Source organism: Anticarsia gemmatalis, chromosome 11 (genome assembly GCF_050436995.1).
Source record: "Anticarsia gemmatalis isolate Benzon Research Colony breed Stoneville strain chromosome 11, ilAntGemm2 primary, whole genome shotgun sequence".
Taxonomy (NCBI): domain Eukaryota; kingdom Metazoa; phylum Arthropoda; class Insecta; order Lepidoptera; family Erebidae; genus Anticarsia; species Anticarsia gemmatalis.
In genome coordinates, this window is record NC_134755.1 from 8,787,022 (window position 1) to 8,806,220 (window position 19,199).

The 19,199-nt window shown below is 35.4% G+C and overlaps 1 protein-coding gene across 3 annotated transcripts in view; it reads left to right on the plus strand.

The window, feature by feature from the left end:
• The window catches only part of LOC142976470 (homeotic protein antennapedia-like), a 193,562-nt gene that overhangs the window by 112,424 nt on the left and 61,939 nt on the right, over window positions 1–19,199 (plus strand). The window contains exon 1 of one of the 3 annotated variants that reach the window (XM_076119852.1): window positions 4,381–4,800. The exons of the other annotated variants lie outside the window; for them this stretch is intronic. The gene's annotated coding sequence lies outside the window, so the exon portion shown is untranslated. Of the gene's footprint in view, window positions 1–4,380; window positions 4,801–19,199 lie in introns of those variants that run through there. 3 annotated transcript variants of the gene reach the window in all.

Here is a 19,199-nt window from a genome sequence, read left to right on the forward strand (position 1 = left end):
CAGTCTGGTTACCGTGTCACAATTTTAAATAAACAAAGTCGAATTCATAAACCGATACTACCGGAAATGTTTCGGTTATAATGTGGTGTTGTCACTAGATAGGGTTGGACAGGTTCGGTTTTAGTGTTTGCCAAACAACAATTATTTCACGATTTATCGACAAACGAATTCTCGTTTCGAAGTTGATTTTAATCGTTTTAGGAAACGACTCACCTTAATACACAGTTGCACACGTGTGTGCCATTAATTATAAAACCGTGAAGTTATTTTACTTAAATAATTACGTAATTAGTTGAATACATTTTATTAAGGGAATTATCACTTCAAATTTATTAACTTGAATCTTCATAATCATTCAACAAGGTTGAACACATTAAAGGTCCCACGTAATTTATAAAGATTACAAAGTAAATTATATATTTTACATTAAAAGCAATCAATTTGAACTTTTTTGAAGTACGTAAATTGCAATAACAAGTACTTTCATTTAATTATAACAGTGTGGACCACCTTGTATCGATAAGCATTTATTATCGATAACGCATCGAGCACGTACACCGATAAAGTATCGATGTTGGGAATAAAAATCGTTGGCGGCACCTATTTAATCATGTCGCTGGCGAGGTGTGCACCTGCTTGCATACATATTCATTAGTTCGGTATCGGTTCGCAGTCACTATCAATGACGGTTTTCGCAACACTACCGCCTGATAAAAAATACGTTTTGGAAATCGAATTCGATTGTTTAATTGAAGAACATATTATGTTTTTGCATTTGAACTGTGGTTAGGTTTGTTGTAATCACTAGTCATTATTTACCCTTTTTGTATTCGTTTTTGTAAAAGGGCTACCGAAATTAACAATCAAACGCCGATCGTGAGGTTTCGTGCTAAATACGTACTCTGATTGTTAGTGATTTTTTATCAATATTATTTTACAAAAGAGAAATTAAGACGGACGTTTATATTTTGTAAACTTGTGTATTTCATAGAAAATAAATGAATTGTACACGTACAAACAAGGAAAGCACACCAAATACCCAACAATTTGAAACGATAAAAGAATTATAACCATAACGGCTATCTATTTGCGTATCCAAAAGAGAAATTGTATGCGGAAGAAAAGCCGCGAGGCAACACACTAACAGTACTGTAAATATAGCCGTCTGCAAATAATTAGTTATTTCTGCGCTATTAACGTTGCTAAGAGCAGTTATTAAAGCGATTTGTTTAATTATAATCTATTTATAAATCACCATGTTGAGTGTCGAATTACATACTGCAGAACACTTAGAATATTTTAAGCTTTATGAGTTCAGATTGCATATCTAACTGTAGTGAATTAGTACTTATAGAGCATTATGAGATGCTTGTAAATGTGTTTTTTGGATTGGAAACAGTTTTGTAGTTTTATTAAACTTACTGATGCGATTAGTAGGTATGTATGTACTAGTATGTAGGTTTATTCGGTGAAATATTAGGTAACATGATAATAAATTGTTTTGATAGTGATTAAAATGTCTCGTCTACGTTGATCACTTTTCTTAGTATACAATTATTCATTTCATCCAAGGTATAGGGAGCATTCTGTTCTTGCTATAATAATTATATTTTGTGCAACATTGATGCAATATTGGTAGTTTAATAATATAATTAACCTGACAAATGCCCTTAAAGCGGTGTCACCTTGTATCGAGATTGTACTAGCTAATCAAATTGCAATTGCATGTTCCAATCGGTAGAAAAAATAAAAAAGGATCATGTTATGCACTAACGACTAAACAATAGTATCGGCCCCCTTTGCGGAAGGAAAAAAAATCTAATTTGCAAAAAGCTTTTTAGTTACTCAAAGACGACGTTATCACGCAACTGTATCGATCAACCTCGCCGTCTGTATTTTTCCCCATCTAACGAGCGATTTCTAATCAAAACGAACAATGCTATCATGCAAACAACACCAATTAGAATTGTTACATAGGAACGCCAAAGAAAAATGCAAAGAGGAGACGAATTCAATTTAAAATGAGATCCGTCTGCGTTCCGCTTGGTCCCGCGTCGATCGGGGCGAAATTGAAAAAGAGAAAAAAATCCGAGAGTGGAATAAATAAAAATAGAGATCCCGCTACAGCGCAAGTCTCCGTTGAAATGAAAATAAAACAGCAAAAAGCTTTTTGTGGACGAAATAAATTAAAAAGTGTGTCGCGATTTTGCGAGCGGCGCACCGTCGGCCACGCCGGCCTCCACTGTCTATGACTATCATACTTCGCTTGTTTAATGTGTTTTCGATTCCGTTTCGATGTTCCATCCAGGGGTCTGGAAATAGATTTTCGGACGCTGGAATGAAGTTTACGTAACAGATTTTTTGTTATTCTGATGTATCGGGTAGAATAGTAGTTTCAGGTGAGTTTTTAACTATTGATGATATTTGTACGATCTGTGTCAAGTCCGTTGCATTGCTTCGCAATCATAGGGTCGTCGTTATTTCGATCGTAGTCTAGTCGAACATCGCGTTTTGATGACGGATGCTTGTCAACGAAATGCATTCGACGTCCGAGTGACGTCAGAAATGTGGAAAATAACGCCAAGATATTGGTTATTTATGGGTTTGATTGATTGCTGATACGATCAAACTATCGTAGTGCCATGTTCGGCGCCGGATAGACATAACCGGATAGTCACATGGATGTATGTGCATTCATAGATTCGTACATTTTGCCGGCATTGTCTTGCCCATAAATCTTTTTTCTATGTTTGGCTACGGCGTAGAAGCGCCGGAAATATTTCGTAGACATGATTGCGGTTTAAATATGACTCTTTGTACTGTAGCTCTACAGCAAAGTAGTGAGTCAAATATAGCGCACTACACTTCGACATTAATCAAACGCTCGCATTTTCCAATCCATTATCATCATACCATCTTAAATTTTTAATTCATCAGCGCCCTAAAGTACGTCACCTACTTAATGCACCCAAACTCGGGGCATAACCATCGGGGGAAAGTTTTACCTAAAATTATATTTGTGGGTCGTCACGCTTTTCCGGGGGGAGACGGGCAAGGGGGGTGGCGTGCCAGGGGGGCGATTAGAGGGGTCCTTTGTGAGCTCGCCGTAGGTGGCGGCGTGAACCGTATCTATAGGTACGCATTGATTGATGTTCGATTTATTAATTCGTATTTTTGTCGCACTTTAAACGGATGCAGAAAATTAAATTAGACTTATAAAACTTAAGTTTTTATTGATTAACGGAACCCCAAATTATAAGCTAGAAAAAACTAACTAGCCTGACAATTTAAGTGATATCGATTACAGCTTTTTAAAAAAGAATGGTTTTTGGCAAATGGCTAAAAATCTAAGTGGATTGTTGAATTTCCGTAAGGAACGGCACTCCCCGTTTCCTTTTGTTTCTGCAAATTTTGTTTTCAGCTGAACTGAAAACTTTTGCACTATTTTGATTTTGTTTTTTTAAGCGTCATGACTGGTTAAAACTCCACGCCAATCCGCTCAACTCTCTCTGAGTCTAAAGTAGTAGTTCTAGTACATTACTTAATTAACTCATTACAAAAAATAAAGAAAAGGAGGATAAAATAATTTAATGATTTACGACAACATTGCGGACTACGCATAGGGCCCTTTTCTAATCCGGCCGGCACTTAAGTTGCGGGGGCAATCGGGTGTAATACGCGTTTCTAACGTTTACGTAGTTTTCTGTTCTAAACCAAACGTTACGTGCCAACAAAACCTTCGACCACCTTCAGCCGCGAGCCTTCCGAATGTTCAACAATATTATAATGAAGTTTAATGGCGCCCGACAAATTCCTTATACCCACTATTTATGTGAGCAAATAAAACACATAGTTTAAAGTAAACTATGCATATTACAGGTTGCCAGCTTTGTACAAAACTTTCTATAGAAAGTATTCGTGTTCTTACACTACTGTAATTTAATTTAACTGCTGTAATTACCAAAATTGTAGCATTTCTATTACATACGTAGTGTTTAACCAACGCATGTACCGTATGGAAGAAATACCGTAGTGGAGTAGTTGAACTTACAATTATTAAGTTCGGCCGAGGATCGCGCGATATCGCTCGAGCCCGCATTCCTCAGTTGACGCGCCAAGTTACAAGAAACTTTAAATGGTTCTCCCGTCAAGGTGGCTGAAAGAAAGTGGCTTACAAAGAAACCATTTACGGGAAGTTGGGGGCTATCCCGACAAAGTTTGGTAAGAATTTTTAATCAGCACACATAGACGGTGGTGTGCGCGGGTGTATACGGGTGTGTGCGGGCGTGCGCGGGCGTGTGCGGGGGTGCGCGGGGGTGCGTGGGGGCGGCGTCGCGGCGGCGGCGGCGGCCGGCAGTGCGCCGCGCGCGGCCGAGGCGCCGCCCGCCCACAGTCGCCTGCCGCCGCGATGCCGCCCCGCGCGACTGTGCGCGACCACGCGACACCCGCCGCGACCAGCTGAACTCCCCCGCGACCCCGACCACGCACGAAACTGAATAAGTTCGACAAATCCTCCTCTTACCTGGACCACTACATAGACGGACGAGTGTCAAGTGATAGTTTACATTTTCTTTTACTAGTACAAAATTGTATATCTTCTGTAGAGAGAAAAATATTAGTATTTTTTATTGTTAAAGTACAAAATAATGTAATATAGCGGCACCGTAGCGTCTATAGTTTACATACGAATAAAATACAGGGTCAGTTTTGTATGAATTCAATGTGATTGTAGTTTAAGTCGCCGAGTCGAGATCGCTACTGTTCATACCGCTTTTAGATACCTACCGTGAGTAATTCTAGGTAAGTAACTGTCGGTAATGATACGTCTTCGAACCATCTACATCTCATTAAGACTCATCGCCTTTATCGCGATGCGATCATTGTTACACTTTCCAGTCGAAACATAAATATTAAATTCGGTTTTATTACACATCTGAAATCTAATAAATCATGTTTTGGTACATAAATTCATCTAATACACACGTAAGTAATTATAGCACGAGGCACATATTAATAGGTAATTATTGACTAACAAGTATAAACACGGTATGAATTACACCGCTAATACTTCGGATGCGGAACGTCTAAACAGAACCAAAACAAACCATATTTCTGTAGCGGCGATGTGGCAACTGATGGCTGGTGCAACGGTGGCTACATTCAAGCTTTGTAAATGCAAAAAGCATACGTATTCCGGTCTCGAAGACGACACTGGTATGATTTAAGCGCGCCGGCAAACTCCTAAATCACGCTAGGTGGCAGAGGCGAGTGCCGCGCGACAGCACTTCGTTGCTCGCAATCCGCAAATTGTTTGTCCCGAGCCTAACAATTTAAATTTAGAACCAACAAATGCCGATCGTAAATCGAACGCTTCGCAATTGTTTTGAATGTAGCCACGAAACTTAACAGGGAACAATTGAGATGCAACGTCGCGTCGAAAGTTTGATTAATCGTTTGATCCGAGCTGCGGTTAAACACCTAATGTGTTCCGACTTTAGTAGTTCATCAATTGTTTATGACCCACAATCTTGCGTTACGATCTTCTTGCAGTACAATCTAACGGAATGTCTTGTATTTAACTGAGACGCGATAAATAACTGTGTTAACATTTTTTCTAACAATAAACCTAGCTTGTCACACGACTGTGTTATTCTGTACGTACCGGAGAAAATTCATACAAATTTGATTTTCTCACATACAGATTACCTTATTTGCAGCTTAATGTTACATTAGCGGTGTTCAAAACCCATGGGAATGTTGAACAGCAGAGAAAAAGTAAAACAGCTCTATCGTTTGTACAAAACAAACAACGTATTCAAAACAATTTAAGATAAAATTGTGTACGAACATATTCAAATTACATATACAAATGACTCAGACATTGTAAGTATTTACAAAGAATCAAGACATCTGTATCTCCATTTTTTATCTAATTCAATAAAGATCAACAAAACTGTCAACGAGAGAAGTATCTTTTTAAAATCTAATGACAAAGGCGCAAACAACCTTTTAAAAACAAAATCCTGTAGAACATATTTTTTATCTGTATCTGAGAGCCAGTAAATCATATTAGTCCTTTTGTTCGGAACATCACAAAAGAAAAGAAACTAGTCTAGTTTTTATCTTATAGACGCGTGGCCCTAACGGTACAGTACGGTGTTACGAAATCACCCGAAGCCCAACAATGGGTCGACTGGCCGGCGTGAATGCGTTTGCGCAAGGCATTTTTATGTTTTTGTTCACGATTTTGGTTTATAAAGCTAAATGTGACGTGTTGGCATTTAGACGCTTTTGTGCCGAGGGTGGTCGGTGAAAGCGTCTCGATCTTTGTTGTTTATCAGTTTACAATGCACCTTTGTCATGCTACTTAACTTACCTTTAAATTAGTGACGTAGGAATTCGGTATTCAAAACAAATTGTTTGTCAACGTCGAGCTACTGGGTTGACTAACTTTTCATTTGAAAAAAAATCTCGCGAGTACAATATTGTTTGTGCAATATTTGGTCCAAAAATGATTTCATGTAGTCCAAAATGTACAGTCATAAAAAGCTTATTTTACATGTTTTAGATACATTTTTTTAAGCTCACGAAACTGCAACTGGTTTTAAATACCTGCTTAGTAACGATATAATTATATAACATTATTTATACTAATAAAACCGTAAAACTTAGATAACGTATCTCATTATAGCTTTTTAATCAAACTTGATGAACACAGTTCTCATTGCCTCCAAGTAGTAGTTAGTTGTTTAACTACATTCTTACCTAATAAACTAATAAACCATTAATTATAACAAGTATATCAATCAATCGTAAAATGTTAGACACCATAAAACATGTGTAAGTTTCTACCATACAAGTTAAGTAAGATGGTGCGTCCAAAACTCATGGGCCCTGACCCCCTTAGCAACCGTTTTATTTTTATTTTCTACTCCAATTTCCTTTCCGACCGTGTCTAAGCTTCATAACGACTTCCATATTTCAAAACTCATTTCGAAACGAACGGATTTCGTATGTTTTTACGAAATTCCGTCTATCTCTTGGATAGTTGAATGATCTTGTAAACTGTTTTATATGCAGAGTCGTAAATTATACCAGAAAATATGTAAGCGTGAGAATATAAATGTATTGAACGCCTGAAGGTGTTTCTGAGTTCAAAAAACTACAGCTAATACATTTCAACTCCAGCCAGAAATGTTTCACAGTCTAAAAAATAAAATCGTCACCACAACACCGAGTCTAGTGCCATTCGCGTCTGTGTTGTGATATAAATCATTCTCGACCCGAGTAATTAAAATACTGGTGGACGCCAGAATCAGGCATTTCGAATTTACGCGGCCGGCCCGTGAACGATGTAAAAACACGAAACAGATATTGTACAAAACTGTGTGTGAAAATGGCGACTGAAATGCAATTGAAAATCGCTATCATTTTTTTGTTCAACTGTAAAAACCAATAACTCCCGTTTTTACGTTTTGAATAGCTACCGAATACTCGCACGTATTTTCAAGGATATATTATGTTTTATTCAATTCGAAATACCAGTTTAGTTAACACATTTCCATCGGTCATACAACAGCTTAAGCCTACTTAGCAAGGCCGTTAAAGTGCCACCGCACATTGCTCCACAGCGCAACGTTGTAGACGAAGTGTAATAACATCAAACATGTCACAATTAATGACGCGAGACAGGTATTAGGACAAATATTTTTAAATTCCAACGCTGTTAATGGCTTCATTTGTTGAAGTCATGAGGTGTGAACTAAAACAATGAGGTGCTTACAAATCAATAGGCCGTTGAGAACGGTTGTTATCTGCAAAACGAGTATAAAACAAGCAATTACATGGCCATAATCTCAATATGCCAATTAAGGTTAGTATTACGAGTGCATAAACGGTCGCCGGTTGCGCGGTGGCATCGTAAAGTAGGATTTAATGGGCCGCCCGACTGCCGAGGGAATCCCGTACTCACTACAGCTTGTTCCGAACTCAAAACACTTTGTAGTATTATCAATCAATTCGAAATGTTTTTGTGTGGAAATAAACATTTTGTGAATGAAATTTTTGGCTATGTTTATTTGTGGTTTTACCAATGTGCGTCAATGTAGCGCTAAGATTGTTAGTCGATATTTGTGGGAATATTTTACTTCATGAATTAATTTATGACTTCCATCCTTAAAAACTGTACAAATAAAAAATAAAACGTGATGATTCGAAACAGGAATAAAATGAAAAGTAATATTTTAATGTCCATAAACGAGCTACACTATACTTAATAAATGGGGTACACAAAACAATTAGCACTAAAACGGAAGCCAACAAACCCATAAAATATTGCGTTCACAAACTTTAGTGTAAACAGCTAGTCTAGTAATGATGTTACTCGTAAGTAGACAACGAGGTATTCGTCGCGTGACTTTCAACAGAAATTCTTAGTATTCTTACCACAGGACACGCCAACTATTTATATAAATTTTACCATTCAAATGTATGTATGTGTAAGACATTTATGAAGATATTTTCATAAATGCTTAACCGTTTATGGTGGTAATAAATTCTAGAGTTACGTTTTTATAGTGAAATACTTTATTGTAAGGTGTTTTGGCTAATTTTATTGGTACATTATTTTTGTTCGGAGCGAATTCGTGTTATGGTGTCAGGTGTAAAAATGTTTTTATTGGTATACAAATTAAAAATGCCATTAAAATTTCTCTACATTCCTGAATAGTAATGGCTATTACGTACACTACACATTTCATCGGTTAGTTCTACTTACAAAGAAGGTTATTTTTACTGCCATTTGTTGGGCAAAATTCGAACACCATAGTTAGTCTAAAGAAACGTTTAAAAAAAATAATTATGCCGACTAATTTCAAATACAAACTTAACCTACAAAAATGTTATAAATGCGTTTATAAAGTGTTAAAACAAGCATTACGATATTGATTATTCATATTATGGTTATTTGATGACACGTAATTACTATTTACGACCATAAACATCCAATATACATAGACATCAAATCAACTTAAATTAATATGGATGTAGAGTCGACTCTACGTATCTACTTTACCGCTATATAAAACCAAAAGGTCTTTTATTCGAGATTAACAGTCCCAAAGGACATCAGAGAACCGTCTAAACCAACATTTACATAGGTACTAAACTGTGACCCAAAATTGTTCGTAATTTAAGAACTACCCACAAGTGCGTAAAGAACACTTTGGACGATTCAATCGTGTAACCAATCTGTTTGATACCCATTGATGGGATAGATAGAGATTCATGTCGACATCTCTCACCCTTGCGTTCGATGGAAATGTTACAACGTGTAGTTCGCTTGCTTTATATGGTTAGGGATACGGTTGGGGCCGTTACTCACGTCTCGAATTTGCTCCCAATCAATCGGGCCGACTAACAGATTGGTATGTTTAAAGACGTTGAGGTTCTGACTTTTTATTTTGGCGTTGGAGCTTCAAAATTGTCTCTGTGGATTGGGTGTGAAATCGGGTTGTGTGTAAGGGGTGTTCCTGCTTGCTATGCAGGGCAGCAAGATTCGCTCTGATTTTTGGCCGATGTCGACAGTGAGCCCAAAATGTATTAGTGGATTTAACGCCTACGGAATAAGAGGCCGGATCGAGTTCTGTGACGGGAATACGATATTAGAATACGTAGCTTCTAATACGGGGTGTAACTAACTTTGCTTTTATCTGATTTATTTGGTTATTGAAGAATTATTCAAGCGTAAGCAAGGAATATTTGTTTAATATTTAGTTCAAGATAAAATTTGAAATATTTAACACCCTGTTTTTATTTTAGTTACATTTAATTTAAGTATTAAATGTAGAGGTTTTTCTTTAGGTATGAGCGTATAAAAACATTTTGGACTAATAACTCTACATATTAAAAACGCCGTTCTGAAACTTGATCATCTTGTTATAAGCTTACCAAAAGCGCTCTACCCTATTTTTCTTAGAAACGAAACACCATAACTTATTCATATAAACTCAATTTACACATTATTGCGTGTTTGAGCGACAGAGGAAACTACATTAAAATAGATTGGTTCCCTAATCATGGGGGGACCTGATATCAAATGCAATTTCCTTTATTGTTTTCATCAAATAAGGTTCAGGTGGGGTGGCTTTCACGAAACAAATGGATATATTGTTCTATTAACTTTAGAGCCTATTTTAGTAAACATTTGGAAATATTTATGCCTCCTGTTGGCCTTTAGAAGAAAGGTTTGGCAACCAAAAATCATTTAATTACGTTTTACTTCACATTGGTACAAGTATAATGTGGCCAAACAATTTTACCATCGCGCATCGTTTCAAACATCACTGGCATATTTTTTTGTCAATACAAGCACAAAAAATTAACAACATTCAACCAGGGAGTAAGAGCGAAACTTGAAAAATATAATCTTGCAAATTAATACAATGGTTCTCAAAATATCTCATCATATTATGAAAATTATAAAAAAATCTAGCGACATTCAATTTTACAAAAGCTTGTTATTTAAGATTTTTAAGAAGATATCGATAAATTACAAATTATAATCATGTATAATGTTGGGCATTATGATTCAATTACTTAGCCTTGGGTTACACCCGACTTGTAATCAAACTCATGTATATTCGCGAAAACAATTTCCACGAAAGCCGACACGAAATTGCATACGTCCAATGACCAGCTGCCTCGCTGTATAAAAGATATGAGTGGGAAGTAGGCGTTTCCTTAACGGTTAAAACCATCTATTCTGAACAGCTATTATATTCACACGGAAATAACAATTATGTTGCAAACAAAAACTGTTTAAATCTTAATTTTGAAAGTTCATTCTATTAAGTTGTTACTTTTTGAAGACTCGGTTTGATTGATCACCTTTAAAAAGTATAAAACTTGTGTTTTGCTTGTATCATGCTAAAATAATGTTAATTTAGGATTTATAGCGCATATTTAATTATCTAAAGTAATATATGACGCGAAAGAGATTTTTCGGTTGTTTGTTTAAATGCGCAATTTTTTAATGTACAAATATTTCAGCGAAATATGTTCGTGAGACCTGTTAAGAATATCTAACACCAGGACTTACGGGAGCTTTGATTATATACGCAAATAAAATAACAAAGTACAGATCTCATCTTAAATTCAATTACTTAATCAACAACGTATGCAGCTAAGACATAAAAAATGGTCATCGTATCAGAAAAAAAACGATAAATTTTACACATTTAAATTGATGCTAATCCGATCGATCGTAAAGGGATTATTTATTTGGCATTACAATTACGAGTTTTGTTCCTACAAATACGCAATACAAACAATGTCATACTAAGTAACAACACTAGCGACAGTTTGACAGCTCGGATAAAAAAGGAACTTTTATTTTGTAAATAAAACAAGGACTTAACGATGTGCACCTGGATGCATTGATGCTATCGATTAGACGGCTTGTTTGTTGACGAAAGTATTAATAAAGTACAAATGTTTATATTAGGATTTTTATTATTTAGTTTGTAGATTTGTATATTTCAATTACTATAAAGTAATATTAGGATTTTGGATGTGACTCTATGTAGTGTGTACCTATATATTATGGCTCGTGATTCTACACTGTACATTTATCTTTAATACTGTCTTGATATTTTAATTAGGCGTTATGTTGTCTAAAAAATGTAGGTGATTCAGATTTAAAAAGCAATCAAAGAATAAATATCCTGTATTGCATAAAGATTTTTCTTTTCATGAAAATCATTTTTCAAACAAGTCCTTGAAAACACTTTCCTCTTAGTTTACTTTCGAAACAACTGAACATTTTTATAAGCATAGTCCACACTGTACAACAGGGCAGTAAATAACGTTCACATAAAGGTTAATGCACACGTGCGTACATAAGGCGGCGTGCACACTCGCATCTCATTTCCCGGCCGCGCCACTTCCGATGGCGTCACTCGATATGTGCTTGGGGCTCGCCGTGCTATATGACTAAGGATATTGCTTTGTTTCCAAGGAATATTTTAGGATTTATACGTTGAAATTTGAAGGGGGGTGATGTTAGTAAGTATTGAGGTAGTCAATTTGGTGTGTATGGACAAATTTTATCTTGGCTACATAGTTAACCTAGAAACAGTAACAAACTACGTAATAATGCATTTTAAGTCCTCCATAACAATTTTAACACAGGAAAAAACATTGAACAAATATGAAACACGAAATACGTTTTCGCAATATGACAAGCATTTTCCAAAAACGTCTACGTCACTTCGTTTAAAAACAAAATAACAAAACACGCACGAAAAATTTCTTTGTCATTCCTTACTTAAAAATAGAACGTTTCAAAAAGGGGTACTCCTACAACTGATTTCGGATTCAATGCTAATTGACGTAAAGAATCGCTTGAGTAAATCGTTGAAGCGTCCGCATTCGTTACGATGTTCGTTGAGTAAGATCCCAGGATATGATAGCGCCAGTTATCGCCTCGCTGTGTAATCAATCTTTATTTTATACGAACAGTCCTTCAAACACGCGAGAAAGATTTCCAATTGGATTTGTGTTTTGGTTGTTGTTTGGGGTTACATTATTGTGGGATATACCTATTATTACCTATCTACATCGAAGTTTCTTTATGAATACTACAACAAGTATCTCCAGTTCTGCTTGTCATTTTGTCTACGTTGGAACATGGAAAGTTTGATAGAATTGTTTGATAGAAAGAAAGAAGCCTTTATAAATAAAAAGAAATGCTCAATAAGTAGAAGTTTATTTTCAAGATATCAGTTTATTGCAGAATGTAGAGTTGAGTAGTGGTTCTTACTTACAACAATACGAAATCTATATCAATGGTCTGAGTAAAGATTTTCATTGAGTAGTTTAAACAGTTGTCAAAAATTATACTTTGATTGAACTGACGATTCAAAGCTCTCAGTTTCAATCTCCTAAGTAAATAACAGTTTTTATTAAACGTCAACCCATTTTTTCATAAAGCACTTAAAAGAAACTTTCTAAATCAAACGTGCAGTATATGACATGACAAAACCCAGTAGCGGTCGGCAACTCCCTAATGCGATGTTATCATACGGAAGGACCGGAGTCGGCGCGCTTTGCCACTTAAAGCTACGCTATTTATATCTTCGAGACCCTCAGACAGATTGGGTTGGACGGAGCATCTGTCTGTCGCGACTTTACTAAGTTTTAAAAGGAAAAAGTTTTGGGTATATGATCGTTGGATCGTTGTTTGATACTTTTGTGCGTGATTTCATTACTTATGTCTCTATCATTTCTATGAGCAGTAAGAAAGATATTTAGGCTCTTATCTATTATATTACAGCGCAAATAGATTGGTTTCAGTTTACGATTCTGTTGTACTTGATTCTTTGTCTTAGATTTTACGAATTGTTATGTCGAATTTTTGGATTCAATGAGCGTGGTAGTATCAACATGACATATCTCAGATTTTTGTACTAGTAAAGGTTTCCGTGATTTTAAATTGGTCCTTACTTTAATGAATGCAATAACAAACATGAAATACGTGAATTGTTGCTTGAAGCTGCGTATTGCTACGTTGATATTGAGTTTTAGATGAAATGAAACATCGGTGAATATATTCGAGTGTGGTTAGGCACCCCTTTCCGTGGTCAGGGCCCGTAGCTTCTGTTTACGAACAAGGACCCCTCGATTATTTGGAGGAAGCGTTAAGCCGACAGATCCCTAAAGCACGCGTTTATGGATAGTCATGCTTATGGGAAGATGGGAAGATGAATTTCTCAACATATAGATAACTACATATTATTATACGAGTATATATTATGTTTGCTATCTGTATAAATATAATTAGAATAGTTATGATGTTTGTATCTTCTATCAAGATTATATGACTAGGGTAATAAAATAATTTAAAAATACAGGTAGTTGTACGTATGTGTTCCCATCAGAAAAAATTTTTAGGACCAATTTAAATTATGACTTTTTGAATGAACTACATATTAAGTAAATATTAAGCTTATTGAACACTTCCAAAACGTAAAGAATCTCCTTATATCTCCCATTACATTTAAAAACGCATCTAAACTTCGAACGCCCCATATATTTTCATTCACATCACTCCATATCTCATTACACAGATCTCAGCGAGCAATTAGGTTCAAGTAACCGCAATAACTACATCGTTATATCACTGTTTTATGTATACCCTTTTATATACTCGTAACTAGAGTGTGTGAACATTTGACAATATATTTTGAGTCGAAGATCATAGAAGTCATTCATTAGAAACAGATGCCTAATAACCGAATTGGGAGCTAGTTATTCGGCTATATCTTATCTTAAGTATGTTTGGTAGTTCGTTCTGGTCCACATGCCTACGTACGTCATATTTTTTTTACTACTAATATATATAAGCGTTATGGAAAAATATTTTCTTTACTAAATGTATTTTTTCTTCTTTTTCAGGTATGTATCGCGTATTGCAGAAGGTTTTGGTTTATGTTTAGTTGAGTAAGTATGAATGAACGGGACAATAATAAATTTTAAAATACCTCGTAAATCAAGCAAGTAGGTATTAATATGTCTAATATAATTAATTAGAGGCGACCTTCATAAAAGAACATAAGAAAAATATTTTGGTAGGTAATTTTAGAATATTTAATGGAGTCTCTACAAAAAATAAAGATAAGATTTACCAATGCTGGAGACGGCTTCAACTAATTCAAATATTTTTTTTTATTTCTATGAATTCACTTTATAATGAAACGGAAATATTCAAAGTTTTTCTATAAACACGACAATCACAGCTCACCGTGAGATCAACACGTAATAATAGAACATTTTCATAATACGTGATTGCGAAATCTTCCTACAAACTCCCTTTTCACAAAATCTTTTTACATACAAACTGCATAGAGAAGCGTTGAACTTTTACAAAAGCACTCAGGTAAGTATAGCGATAGGTAGTGCCGTTTATAGAATAGGATAGAGTCTTATCCGCCGTGTGAAATAGAAACACGCAGCCGCAATGAGTGCGAGGGGGACGGGTGTATGCAACTCTGTTGCGCCCTTGCAAAGCTTAGAGCTCAGCTGTCTGCCCCGAGCGGTGATGTTTGAAACACGGGACAGGCGGAGCTTAGCTACAAATCACTCAATGTCACATTTTGACATTTGAGATATTAGGTCTTTTTTTCTATAACACCGCCATCTCTTATTTCTATGAAAGATTTTAGGTATACATTGTATTTCAACAATAATTCGTTTAATTAACGTCATATTTTTATTGTATGCGTATAAATAAATTAGTATAGAGTCGTATTGTAAATTTCTTGTGAGTGACCATTAAAGATTCACACGGCTCATCACAACAGTAATAAAGTTTACGACGACTCATAGTCGTTCCCGGTTTTAAAATTCGAACACAACGGGACGGAACAAAGTAGGCTCGATGCTTTAGTTAAAAAAGTTGTACCACCAATTTCGTTAGGCCTGTGTTGTTCTCAAATTGGGACAACTGGAAAGGTATTTTAAATTCGGTCGGTCACGGTTCAAGGAAGCGCCCTCAAATAGTCCGAATGAGGCCATAAAAGTCCCGCTGATTGACGTCTCAATACGGGACGTGTTCAGTTGCGCTAATCATATTTTTACTGCCCTCATAAATTAAATGCGTAACAAAAGCCGCAAACAAAACTGTAAACTGTGCTGCACGCCTAGATGACCGCACTACATAATGTTGAAATTCGCTTATGTAACCTTCACAATTAAGATGTAACTAAAATTACGCATTAATGTTATTCCTTGAAACGTTAATTATTTCTGTATAATTTTTTTTAAGTAAATATATGCCGTTTATATTTTGTTTTTTCTGTACAAAAATACAGACGTTCAACTGGTCGAATTTTACTCGAATTCTGTCAATCGGAATTTCCTCCGACTTTTCCCATTACAGATCTGGAAGTGCTCCAATACAGCTTTACTTACTTACAAACTTACCAGAACATTTGAAGATTAAATTTTTGTCGCTAAAAGGCACAATACGAAGAACAAGTATCCGAACACGTGTTCAGACATTTTAATATTTTATTGCTCTTCACAATGAGAAGCAATTATCGTTTTAGAAAAACTCTGGCCACATGACGTAACTGTTTTGTCCGCAAATTACGCAAAACGTCCAAACATGTCCTGGGCTTTGTGAAAAGAAACAATAACCGGAGCTTTTGTTTGAATAATTAATTCTTCGACCGAAACAGTTCGACCACGGACCCGTTATACTCGTAAACAGCGGGTAGATTCAGAATACGGATGTGCCAGCTTACACATGCGTTCCCAAACGACCTTATTACGTACCAATAAAGTCCATTTTCTTATAATCGAAAATGCTTATATAATTTTGCGACAATACATCTTTGTTTCACGCATTCTAATTCTAACACATTTTTTCCGCATATACAAAACAATGCTCATAATGAATAAAAATTATAACTATAATTACAAGTCCGCCATTATTCCGTTTGCGTTTTGTTCACGAATTTAATTCGTTACTTTGAATTATTTATGGCGTTGTAAAGATTATCTTAGATAACGGCTAGAATCTGTATTTTTAATTTAGGTATAAAATGTAAAGGTACTGTCTCAGTGTACTTTTAAAGCGTTATATTATGTAGCGATTCAAGAAATGTAGCGTACTACACATTATATTTTTTAATCCATTTAATGTCAAAGCTTGTCTGATTAAAAATGTGCAACAGTGTTTAATTAAAAGAAATGTGTACAATGTCCATTTTCCATCCTTAACATTCGTTAGTTAGTTACGGACTCTCCTTTCTATGTTTATAATGTTTACCCGTCCCGTAGTAGTCCTTAATATTAACGATAGCCAGTTTCAAATAGCTTATACCAGTAGCTATTATTAGTCATTCTAACCTGAAAAAACGATACCATCAGTTACTGCAAATATGTTTAAGAAAAACACTAAGCGATAACATTACCACGGTCGTCAGTTAAAAGTCACCACAAATTATGTAATATCCCTATGATCTCATAAATAAGATCAATTAGGTGTATTTTTTATTCAACAAGAACCATAAAATATCATCACCCTATAAAATGAAGCACCTGAACAATCAGTAAATAAGGCTATACAGGGTGTAGCAACTAACTATGAAGCTAGTTAGTGGTCATAATAGCCGTACTCAAGTTTTACGACTACCATAAAGATGTTTTAACCAAGTTAGTTGGTTAATTAAACAATTATCATTGTTGCTATGACGAGGAATATAATCAGTTACATGTTGTAAGTGAATTCTCTTATTTGAAATGATAACTTTAATCTGTATTTGATGTTGTAAATGCGGTCGTTGGTTTGTTACGACGATACAGACAATTGAGTTGGCTAAATTGTTTAGATGTTGACTTCAAATTGAACAAAATATTTTTGTTTGTTTACTCAACTTCTTTTGGCATTTTAATGGAATATATTATACATAATTTAGTGTATCATTTAATCTATACCGTAACAATAATGTGCTAAAACTTCTTGAAATGTTACTTAAAATAAAGTAATTTTATTGTAATTTATCAGCACTCAAAGGTAGAACTCAACACAATATATAAACAAGAACAAACCCACGAACGGAAGCAAGTTTTCAATTTAAACGTCACAACATAACGGTGAAAAAAGATATTAATTTCATTTCGCACGCAAAATATCGTAACTCGTGTACCCATCACGATTACATAGTATATTCTTTAAAAAATTAAAATCATTTTTTTAAATTACCATTTTAATTTAATTTACTAACTTAATTAACGTTTTTATTTGCTGGAAAAATAATGTTGGAAATAAAAAGAAATATATATATTTATGACGTAAAGTGGTCAATGCCCGGTAACAATAGTGTTGTGCTCACTTCCGTGCATCTGCTTGTGGAAATATCGATATATTTTGTATAGCAGCAAGGTGTAGACACATCTGACGAAGGTTTTCTAATATAGTCGCCCCCTGTAGCGTTAAGACGGCTTGATGGATGGTCAGTTTATTGAAACCAATACATAGCAAGTTCATTTGTGTCTTACACATAGGGCCTAGTCACGCGAGTATTAGCGGGATTACTTCACGGGGGCAGCAATTTTATTAATTTTATTAGATTACGGTTTATTGGAAAGCTTCTGCTATAAGTAGAGCCATATATAATTACAACGTTATAACGATAATGACTCAATTATAGAACTTTGTTTCACAGGTTTATGAGCAATGATAAAAGCGATAGCAATATCTTTAATTTAAATTGTTAACTTAAGTGGTATTTGCAGCTAGGTCGTTATATCGCTTATGTATATGAGTCGTTGATCGTAGACTTTAGTTCACAGATGTTTGCAACTGCCCAATCTGAAATAATCCCTTAATCCCCTCTTGCAACACCGGTGTGAAATACAGGGGCTTTGTTTTATTTTGACTATTAGTAAAGGCGACATAACGAAGATATTTGTATGTACATAATTTAAGGTAATATGCATAAGTAATATCTTGTATCTGTCTTGTACTGTGGTGACAAGTTGACAACTAAGGTACAGCGCCAACGCTATCATACATTTCAAGTAGGTCATTTATTATGATAAATATTCAAATGTAAAATGAATGAACGTAAGAAATTCGCTCAACATTCTCGATATATACAAAAATAGCTACTTATTTCAGTTAACTAAAGTTAGCAACAGTCAAAATTTCATTACTCACAAAAGCTTTTTACTCGATATTACGTTCTCAATTACAAATACACTCACTCATGCGAGCAGATGTTTAATAAAAAGCATTTTATTTAAAAGGTTGAGTGTGGAAAACAAGCCGATAATCGCGCGGCGGCTGACTGCGATGTTCTTAGAAAAACAAAAGAGATTACTCATCCCGATGCTCGAACTCTATCTGAGAATTCTTCGAAGCGCACCACCGCACCTCGGGGCATGTAGCGTTAGCATCCACGACGATCAAACAATACAAACCAAATATAAAAAGCTCTACAAAAAAATATTATTCGTACCTAATACACTTTCGCTGTATGATTATATCAGTAAATCATTACTTAACGCCAATGTAATTTTTTACCATTGTTGTTTCATAAAAAATCGATACAGACTCCGACAATGAAAAACAACAATGCGTACAGCTCTATGACGTAAAAAAATACAATTCAACCCGTCAACGCGACGTGACC